Below are 10525 nucleotides of genomic sequence, written 5' to 3'. Positions count from 1 at the left end.
GAATACTGCCTGTCAGCTTTCTTTCTTGAAGATTGATTGCGATGTATGTGGTTTTGTTGTTTATTTCTAAATCCAAGATATCTTTCCCTCGTCCAAGTAGACCTGACCCAAAGATATTGCCGGGGTAAGGGTCACTGGAGGTGCAGGACGTGGAAACTATTAGGAGTCTACTGCTGGTCTGCCAGACTGACTTGGACACCACACGGCAATACTGGATCAGGACGACGTCGAATTTCCCGTGTGGTCACTCTGCCACTAGTATGATTACCTGAGTGAAAACTATACCATCAACTAAGAGTATAACCTAATGAAAAAAAGTCTGTGTTCTTGGTCCTTGCTAATATGTATCAGAATGGTAGATGTGGTCTCCAGATATGAAAGTGAGCACAATGGAGACTTCATTTTCTAGACTGAACTATGTCTAGACTGGAGTAAAAATGTATTCCAATAGTGCTCAAATGAAGAATTAGGTAAGTAGGAACTAGATGCATAAAATTTGAATCTCACTTTTCTAACCTATAAGATAATAATATGCAAGGAGATATTTTGAAGACCATCATCAAGGCTAGTTTACTCTATAATATCAATTTGCATGAAGGAGAAATAAGACTAAGGACATCAGGAAGTCTTTTGGGTTTTGTTTGTTTGTTGGCTTGTTTGTTTTGGGTCAGTCTCACTCTGTTGCCCAGGCTGGAGTGCAGTGACATGCTCACGGTCACCACAGCCTCGACCTGCTGGCGATCCTTCTGCTCAGCCTTCCAAGTTGCTGGAACTATAGGCATGCGCCAACATGTCTGGCTAATTTTTTGATTTATTATAGAGAGGAGGTCTCACCATGCTGCTCAGGCTGGTCTCGAACTCTTGAGCTCAGGCAATTCTCTCACCTCAGCCTCCCAAAGTGTTGGGATTACAGGCTTGACCCATCAGTCTCGGCAACATCAGGAAGTTTTTACCATGGTCACACTCTGAGTGCCAGCACACCAGAGAAAGATCAAGGCTGGGATCAGGAAATGGCAGTAAGCCCCAGTATCTACTTCCTGGTATATTTATTGGGAAAGTAGAGCTGCCGAAGTATTTTTTAAATGTAAAATAGTTTGTTTTATTTATGAGTTTGTCATTTCAAAATATACTTTTAAATCTTTATTCGACTTTGGAAGACAATTAAACAAGTTTAATTCACTGGAATGACATATTTCCCAGAATAGTTGCTCTAGGGTTTTAGGGATAAAATATAATGTTCTAATCTCCAGGCTGCAGCGAGTTTCTTGTGTATAAATCTATATTCCTAGAGTATGCCTCATTACACCTAGTATCAAGTTCTGTCACGCAGACAGAATCCTTACTTGGAAAGGAATCAGCATCCTCGACGGCTATCCACAGACGTGTCTGTTTTCAAAACGGGACCCTGGCTGGTGTCTGAAAAGTTGGATTTCTCAAAATTTTTTAACTGATAATGGTGGTGGCAGTAACTGCCTGCGTGTGCAAACAGTGGGGTTTATGTTTGCCTGCTTTCCTTTGTGGAGTTGCAATTCTGATGTGCGTTAGTCAGAGCGTGCCCATGTCAGAAGCAACCCATCAAAATCTTTGGAACTGAGTCTCTAAAGAGAATCTCTTGTAGAAAACATTCCCTACTTGTTGTCAAACTCTGATGCTGGAGGAAGTTAGTGTGTCCTGCATAACATCACTTGCATGATATTTCTTCTATGCTTCATTCATTGTGCCTTTTTGCTGAGTAGTTTCATGATATTTTCTGTGTAGGATTGTGCCAATGATAATTGATTTAAAAAGATAAAGGGAATAAAGTCCTCTTGGCTATGCCAAATTGCGAATTACTGACTATATTTAATATCTGTGGAGGAAAGTAGCTCAAAATAAAATTCGAAGAGCTTATACAATAAATCGTAACTTGGAATTCCAAAAAAACCCCAAATAATTAGGAGAATATTTCATGTCAAATCCTGTTATTCTTTTCCAACAAAGTACAGAACTTTGGGAAGTAGTTGGGGACTCCCATGCAGTGAGGAACCAGTGACAGTTTGGTACTGACGGGGTACTGGTGCTGGGAAACCAAGCCGTTATTACAGGAAAGAGTCCAGCAAACTGAGATGGGTTCGCCACTGCCACATAAAGAACGAACTCATGGCACAAGAAGAAGCTGAGTCCTGTGAAGATTGTTACTTGTGCCTGAACCGGTTTTCAGTCATGGGCATCTAAAAAATAACAACTTTGGTGTTCCTTTTGGTTCCTAAGAGTAAGGCTGTGGAAGTCACCAAATTAGCAGTACAAGCTGGGTTCCGCCTTATTGAGTCGGCACATCTCTCTGAGAATGAAGAGGAGGTTGGTCTGGCCCCCCGAAGCAAGATTGCAGATGGCTCTGTGAAAAGAGAAGACACGTTCTACACTTCAAAGGTACTGTGCATATGATGAGCTTGCGTGTGCATGTTTATAATGTGGCCACATAAGGATCACCATTATATGACTGGATCAGTAGGTGCAGGGGAATTGTGCCTATTGGCTCAATTATTCACACATAGGCAACTATCAAAACTGCATTCTAAAACAGAGATAGTGATAGCTTTCTCATCATTGCTATGTTCAAAGTTATGACTTGAAATTTACTTTTTCAGAGCTTCTTATCAGATTAGTATGATTCCATATGGTCTATAGAATCCATGATAACTAATGATGATATTATAATTTTTCTTAATTCCTGGGTGACTTTCTGAAACTTATTATTCTGACTCTCAATTGCCATGTGTATCAGACAGAGAGAAAACAAAGTAAGAAAGCTCAGTGAGTATTAAACAAGTGATAAGTAAAGTGTTTTAAACTTGGGTGCGGCACACCTTAGCATATTAAAAACATTTTTTACTCCCTCAAGTTTCTAAGCAATACCTGCGCATGTGTGTTTGTTGCAGCTCTATTCACAATAGCAAAAACATGGAACCAACCGTGTTGCCCATCAAAACTGGACTGGATTTAAAACATGTGGTGCATATGCTCAATGGAATGTTGTGCAGCCATAAAGAAGGACAAACATATGGACTCTGCATCAACTTGGATTTAGAGTCGATCATACTCAGTCATCTATCACAGAAACAAAGAACAGAGTACTATATGTTATCATTCATAAGCAGACCTTGAACAATTTTAATACTATAAGAAAGGAATTGGCAGTAGGGGGAAACTGCCAGGGGGAAGGGGGTGGGATTGGCAGTTGAGGGAAACTGCTAGGGTCATACCTCATCAACAAGTATAACTGTATAATTAACATTTGTATACCTACCTGAATTGTATGCCACATCGTTATAATAAAAATAATTTTAAAAATGAGAAATGAAAAGAAAAGTTTCAAAACAACAGGGATATTCCTTCTTTCCCATTAGATTGGATGGATGAGAGAATTAGACTGTTAACATCATTTGTAGACTCCACCAAGTATAATTCAGATTATGGGAATGATTGGTACTTGGTGATAAATTTTATCTTATGAATAATTTTCTTCTATCATTTAATAAATGTACTAATTATATATCTAACATATAGCAATGTTCATTTAGATGGGCCAGAAACAAAGGGAACACTAGAAAAAAGGTATGGAGTTTTCAAGCAGTGGAAAAATGTCTAAATATTAGGTAAAGTAAATGAATAAAATTGGCTCAAGTATTCATTCAACACAACTTCCAACTTTAACCTCTGCAGCTTTGGTCTACTTTCCATCGACCAGAATCAGTTCAACCAGACTTGGAAAACTCATTGAAAAAACTTCAATTGGACTATGTTGATCTCTATCTTATTCACTTTCCAATGGCCCTCAAGATAGGCATTTTATGTCAAACATCTTTCACCTCTGCTGTTCACATGACCAGGGTTTACATCGGTGGTTGATTTGAGCCTTTTCTTAGGAGAATGTAGGGATTATTATACAACAAAATAATCCTAATTTAACATCTAATTCCCTCTTTATTAAATAAAATTGGAACTCCCACTTCTCCACTGCATGTCTACAAGAGAAGAGAGTACAGCAACCTTAAAGGCTCAGCCTCAAATACTTGAGGAAATAACAGTAGCCAAATTCAAGGAGCTGGATTGGTTATGGGTCCTCAGTCTATCTTTTGGGATATTCACAGACACAGAATTTCCTGCAGGTGTGGTGCCCAATAAAACTGCTGCACATGTGGTGAACTTCTATCATTTCTCATTATTTTACGCTGAAACAGACTTGGTGGATCTCACTCTTGGTTCATCTCAAACTTACTTCTACTGCTGGCCCATTGTTCCCAGAGGAGTTTTGTAACTATGCTTAACCGTTAATTACTTTGTTGTGTAAAACTTTTACTTTAAGTTATAGAAAACTACTAAAGCTAGCTTATAAGAAAGAGTTTCTGGAATTATGTAGTCAAAACCATGACTGTATCAAAGGATTTAACATAGTTTCCAAAAATGTTTTTTTCCCCCTTCATTGTTATCTCTTCATTCCAACAGACTTGCTGGATTCTAGTCTCAATCTTTTTCATTAGTAGCAATTGTGACTTTGGGACAATTTAAGGCTCATGGTCACTAATAGATGAGAGCCTTTCTATGTCTTCCAATATCCACATTAATCTTGAAAAGGGCCTCCATTGACCATGTTCAGTTTATGATTCTGCCAAGGAAAATCAAATGCTCTTGGGAATAAGGAACTCTGATGGTCTTACCTGGGTCACAGTTGCTATCAATTATTGCTAAATATTAGTGTTGCTATCAGTTAAAGAGGTATTTCCCCAGGGGAAACTGTAAGGATAGACAAAATTTTATATATATATATATATATATATATAAAATTTACGTGCCATTTGTCACGTAAAATTCAGCATTAGTTTGATCAAGCAGAGTTTGAGTGGTCCATCCGAACTCAGAGAAAAGGTGAATGATTCTGGAAGTGTAAAAGACAACCAGAGAGTGGATGGGTGAAGATGATTTGGCAGGAACTGGGTATAGGTACAAAGGCCGTGAACACATGGAATGGGCAGTAAAGAAGGAGAAAAGGAGAATAATCAGAGTTCAGATGCCTGGGTGCTTTGTCTTGGTAACTGTGGTTCTTGACTAGAGGCACAGATACATTGAAAATTAACTGAATGCAATGGAAATCATCCGGTTGGAGAGAAGAAGTGACTGACTATAGAGGCATCTATTTGTGAGGCATGCAGTCAACCCTGAGGAACATCTGGCAGAGCGTGGAGCTGACCCTGGGACTGCCCACGACTTCGTCAGCTGCTGCTTTTTGCTTTATGCTCTCAAATGGACTGTTTAAGCACGTCTGTTCGTGTATGGTTCCGTGCACTTGCATTTTGACAATTTAGAATCAAGAAATGAAGGTCTACAATTGAAATATATGTTGTATAATATTTTCGAATTTGGTATATAATAATACCAGGCCATGATTTTCACATTGAAAAGTTAAGACTTTAAAGTGGCTTCAAATTTAGCTTTAACCCAGTTTTTCATTATGGCAATTTTCAAACTTTCAGTAAATTTGAAAGCGTAATACAGGGCATCCATTTGTTACCATCTATATCTAAAATTGTTGACAGTATGCCTTGTTGCTAAATATATAGACATATATATATGGGTACATCTTCATAAAAACATGTGAGATTTTTAGAAGCTCTTAAAAGTAAATTGTAGTGATGATCTCAGAAAGCATATCATAGGAATGAAGATATTTCTACAGCTGCAGTGCCATTATTTTATTTAAGGAAATTAACAATCATGCTCTTATATCACTTACTATAGAGTCTGTATTAAAATTTCCCATTGTTTTCTCAAAATGCCTTAGATAGGTCTTCATTTTTTAACCAGAATCCAATTGTAGTTTTCTGCGTTTTGTATTTTGATATACATTAACTTCCCCTCTTCCATCATAGTTGTTAAAAAGTAAGTTTCCATAAATTAGAAAGTAGATTTGAATTTTTGGCAAGAAAATGTTCTTAGCATGCTGTGTTTCTCAAATTTCCCTACATTAGACAGCATGAAATGACAGATTGCCCCACTATTTGTGGTAAAGTTAGTAGTAGCCAGATTTGCTCTGCACAAACATGTTTTCCCCTTAGTAATCTGGTGGTTGATAATTACAAGCAGGAAAAGTCACATTCTGTAACAATCTTTCATGTTACACCAATGATTTTTTTAAAAATGTATTTGTATTGTTATTTTCTTACAGTATTTCCATAGGAGTTTTAAGTGATTATTTGCCATTTTAACTACTAGTTTCACTATTCTTGCCTGACATTTTACTGTGAAAAAACAATTCTTCACCAAGTCATACTAAGAAACAGTTATTCCTCTAAGACAGGATGAGAAGTTAACTGTTTCCCTGTAATTATGAATGTCTTGAAAAAAGTATTACTTTAATAACCAGAATTAGTTAAGGCAAATATTTTTGTTATCTCTTTCTCTCTCACTTTCTCACTCATCACCGTAGACTCATGAATGTTTTTCGTGTGACTTATAATTGATTGTACTCATTATTCCTTTTTGTACTCAAATCTCCCCAATGACCATCAGTGTGATTTCTGTGAAACTTGTTATATTTTTTTGTCCTTCAGACTTGTACTCATGTATTTGAGGAAATTCTGGCTTTCTGGCACAAATTGTTGTCCAAGGTGCATAGAGTCTTACCTTAACCCAGATTTGTAATTGGCCATGCCACATTTCTAGTGGACAAAGATATTAGAAACAATGATCTAGTTTACAGGGTTGTGTGTTTCCAGAAAAGACATTGAAAGGTATACTTTTAGAAGACACGTAGGATAACGTTTATTTTTATGAAAAAGATCATTATCTGAGGTTAATATCCTCAGGTTAAATTTCATGTTATACAAGATTTTTATTGAGTTTTTAAATTTTTAAAATATTAGCAAACTATTTCCTATAATCTGTCTCTTTTATATCTTATACAGGTAGAATGTCATCCTTATCCCATCCTTGCTGGATTACTGCAAGTCAAAAGACATTGTGCTGGTGGCCTATAGTGCTCTGGGAACTCAATGAGATAAACGATGGTAATAAAAACACAGGGAATTTATCTAAAACACTAGTTTGATTGATGAAAAGCTTTTAGTCATATCATATTCAGTTTTACTAGTGTTAACTCTCAAACGGATAAGGAGGTGGGAAAATGTGGAATTCTGACCAGATCCCAGGTGATGAGATGCTTCTGGTCCAGGACCTCCCTGAGAAGCCCTGGTGTAGGATGGACACCTTCGTCTTTGTTTTAACCAACTGGATGTGCAACCTCAGGACTTGAGCATTTCTGTCTTCCCTGCCAGGTTGGATCCGAACTCCCCAGTCCTCTTGGAGGATATGGTTCTTTGTGCTGTGGCCAAAAAGCACAAGCGAACTCCAGCCCTGATCACCCTGCCCTACCAGCTGCAATGTGGGCTTGTGGTCCTGGCCAAGAGCTACAGTGAGCAGCGGATCAGAGAGAACGTGCAGGTGAGGGGCAGGGCTGTGGGCATCAGGGCTCCTCTCAGTGCCTTTCACGCATGTGCTTGCAGGTAAGGCTCTCGAGATGCCCTTGGGCCAGGTCCATTTCCCTGGCGTGCCCCACGCATGTATGTTCTGTGTGCATTCATAAGGGTTTTCAACTACTCTAGAAGATGAGAGGCAGCATGGGCGGATAGAGGGAAGATGGGACCACTTCAGAGATTTGAACTTTCACGTTAAGTTAGAAATTTACCATATCTCTGTGCTAGAGACAACTCTTTTTTTTTTACAACTTGGATTAGGTGTTCTTTAATCTCCAACTCATCGTGGTTTGATTTTTTCCCATTTCTTTTATATACTCTTGTAGTATAATTTTCATAAACTGGCTCTTTCAGAGTTTCTTCTTTGTTAAGCACCTTTTCTCTTTTTTTATTTGGTTGTTTTTCTTTCTTATGTGTAGGAAGCCAAAATTATACCGACAATTAGAGTCCTAAAGCAAACTGCCCTCAACCTAGAAATTTAAGACACGGCCATTCATTTCGCTCATGATTCTATGGTTTGAAAACACACCTGGGCTCCATCTGAAGTTGGCCAAGCTTTCCTGTTCCTGGCTGTGCTCTCTCAGGTTTATGCAGAGCAATGAGGCAGCTCCGCTTCAGGACGTTGAGGGACAGTTGTCTGGGCTTCTCTCTCTCTGCCATAGTTCCTCATCCTCCAGCCCAGACTTCACCTCAACCCATGGCACAGTCCCAAGGCAGTGAGTGGATGCCTGCAAAGTGTTTTCGTATCTAGGCACACCATTGCTCTGGCAAATTCCACTAGCCAATGCAAGCTAGTGGACAGTCCAGACCCAAATGGTGAAAACAGATACCACCTCTCGTTGGAAGGAGGTGGAATTTTATCGTACAAGGCATATGAGTACAGGGACATGTAAAATATTGGAGAGCATGTTTCTAATCCATCTGTCACATGCGCATATTCTGAATATTAGTTCTATCTGTATTTGGATGTATTGTTGAAATCGCACCTCCCAAAAAGGTAACTGTGTGCTTATGTCTGTATGCATCGGAGGTTGTACTTGTAATGTTGTCAAATTCTTTATTATTTTGTGTGTAAGTGATGAGTGCCATGTCGTTTCCTGTATTGAAACAGGATTAATTGTTACTATATTATCTTACAAAATTGCTAAGAGTATTTCCTTTTTTTCTCTCTCTCTTTTAATTTTGAAATCGTGGGGAACAATTCAGGGTTAGGATGCAAATGTTCATTGTGCAAGTACCCTTATCGATGAGGTGTGTCCCCCTTCCCCAGGTGGATATTGACTCTCGTCAATCCCAGCCATACCCCACACCCCCATCCCTGTAGTTTCCTGCTGCTTTCAGTCCCTTTTTTACAGTAATACAGTAGTTGTTCAAGGTCCACTTATGAGCGAGAACATGTGATACTCAGCTCTTTGTTTCTGTGAGAGATCACTCGTATTATAAGCTCTAATTCCATCCATGTTGCTGCGAAGTTCATGATTTTGTTCTTCTTTATGGCTGCATAATATTCCATTGTATATATATACCACATTTTTTTATCCAGTCCTCTTTTGATGGGCAGCATGGTTGGTTTCATGTTCTTGCTATTGTGAACTTGCTGCGATAGTATTTTCTTATAAATGTGACTATTAACTCAAATATAATTCTTAACACTATGTGAATAACAATGCAAATATGTGTTTATAATTTTTAAACTGATATCAAATTTTCTGCTAACAATTATTATTCTTATTATTTAGAAAGTAGGATTTATTGAGAGAACAGAAAAACTCCTGCAGTGGGAGGGGACCCGAGGTGATTGCCTCTACTAACAATTTAAAAAAGTCCTTATTGCTCATACAACTTGATTTTTCGCTTGTATCAGATACGAAATGGACAAAAGTACTTCTCTGGCATCCGCTCTTCATCAACGGTTAAACTGTGGACATTTTAAATTCTCTCTCTCATTCTTGTTCCTTGCATCACTATTTCAGAACATTCTGAAGAATTTATACATTTATTTAGATTTATGTGCTAGCCATTAGTGACATCTTTTAGATATTTAAAGTTTCTCAGTTTTGAATAGTGAGTTTCTCACAGGCTTTTAAACTTGACATCCTTAGAACATGGAGAATTCCTTGTATTAGACATGCTGAAAACATTTTTTCCACATTATACATGTTTATTATAGAGAGAGAGAAATCCAAAAATATTCATCAAACTTACTAAGTTATCTTAGATACATCAAAATTTGCCTCTAGATTCTTCTAGCTCTTCTAAGTTCAGGACCTTATCATGTTTGCACAAGATCAGCTTGTTTCATCTCGGGCTTCTTTGAAATCTTCTCTTTGCAATGTTGTGCAGTTTTAATATATTACATCTAGGTACAGATTTCTGTTCATTTTTCATTGATTACTCATTAACCATTTGAGTGTCTAGATTTGTCTTTAAGAACTTTTGGAAATGTATCAGATATTTTAAAAGTTGCCTCTGCACACTACTGCCTGATATACTTGGGTATTCCCAATTGATAATTATGCAATCTAGCCATAATAAAAGTTTTCTACTTCAGTGACAGGTGTTTGAATTGCAGTTAAATTCAGAAGACATGAAAGTTGAAGATGGCCTAAACAGAAATTTTCAATATATTGATGTTGAGTAGTAAATAACTTTGGTGACTGGCTTGCCTAATCTATTTCCTGCGGAGGAACGTAGGATGGGTGTCAAAAGCCACATCAATATCAGAGAGACGGAGGCCAGTTTGACTCAGAAGTGAGTCAGGAACTTTCTGAAACTCTCTTCCCAGATTTACTCCCAGGCAACCTTCTCTGACAGGGTGAGAGGGCCAGGGTCAGCATGGGTCAGCATGTACAATGCCTCTGCTTCCCTACTCTATATGTTGCCTTTCCAGAGCAGGCAGCATCACTGTTCAATCTGCACCTTGCATGTCCACCTCTCATTTCCATTAAAGTCTAGTGGACATACTCTGTGGATACTACCGATGTCGCCTAATTCAATGTTTCCAAATCTGTGTTTAT

The 10525-nt window shown here is 38.1% G+C and overlaps 1 pseudogene; it reads left to right on the top strand.

The window, feature by feature from the left end:
* The first annotated feature begins 2250 nt into the window (after positions 1–2250).
* Positions 2251–10149, top strand: LOC103260942 (annotated as a pseudogene).
* Positions 10150–10525: the final 376 nt, after the last annotated feature.

The sequence above is a fragment of the Carlito syrichta genome, unplaced genomic scaffold (genome assembly GCF_000164805.1).
Source record: "Carlito syrichta isolate Samal-C Ts95f unplaced genomic scaffold, Tarsius_syrichta-2.0.1 Scaffold303459, whole genome shotgun sequence".
Lineage (NCBI taxonomy): Eukaryota > Metazoa > Chordata > Mammalia > Primates > Tarsiidae > Carlito > Carlito syrichta.
The sequence above is the reverse complement of the archived record's forward strand: the minus strand, read 5'-3'. Positions and strand labels throughout refer to the sequence as shown.